The sequence below is a fragment of the Penaeus monodon genome, chromosome 29, assembly GCF_015228065.2.
Source record: "Penaeus monodon isolate SGIC_2016 chromosome 29, NSTDA_Pmon_1, whole genome shotgun sequence".
NCBI lineage: Eukaryota > Metazoa > Arthropoda > Malacostraca > Decapoda > Penaeidae > Penaeus > Penaeus monodon.
In genome coordinates, this window is record NC_051414.1 from 1,935,533 (window position 1) to 1,935,881 (window position 349).

At 54.2% G+C, this 349-nt stretch overlaps 1 protein-coding gene across 1 annotated transcript in view; it reads right to left on the reverse strand.

Annotated features, from left to right (window-relative positions):
- Positions 1-349, reverse strand: part of LOC119591894 — a gene marked incomplete in the record, with an annotated part of 29,081 nt that overhangs the window by 4,243 nt on the left and 24,489 nt on the right.

The window sequence follows — 349 nt, forward strand, 5'->3', positions numbered from 1 at the left end:
GCACGAAGATGATGATGATTATCATTTTATTGCTGTAACACAATAACACTGATAATTTATAATAATATTTTATTTATCATCATTAGAATAACGAACATTATATTTGAAATTAAATCAGTCATGGCGATGGCGATAATAATGACAACACAACCAAACACCCACCCGCGCACGACCCACCCGCGCACGACCCACCCGAGCACGACCCACCCGAGCACGACCCACCCGCGCACGACCCACCCGAGCACGACCCACCCGAGCACGACCCACCCGAGCACGACCCACCCGAGCACGACCCACCCGCGCACGACCCACCCGCGCACGACCCACCCACGCACGACCCACCCGCACG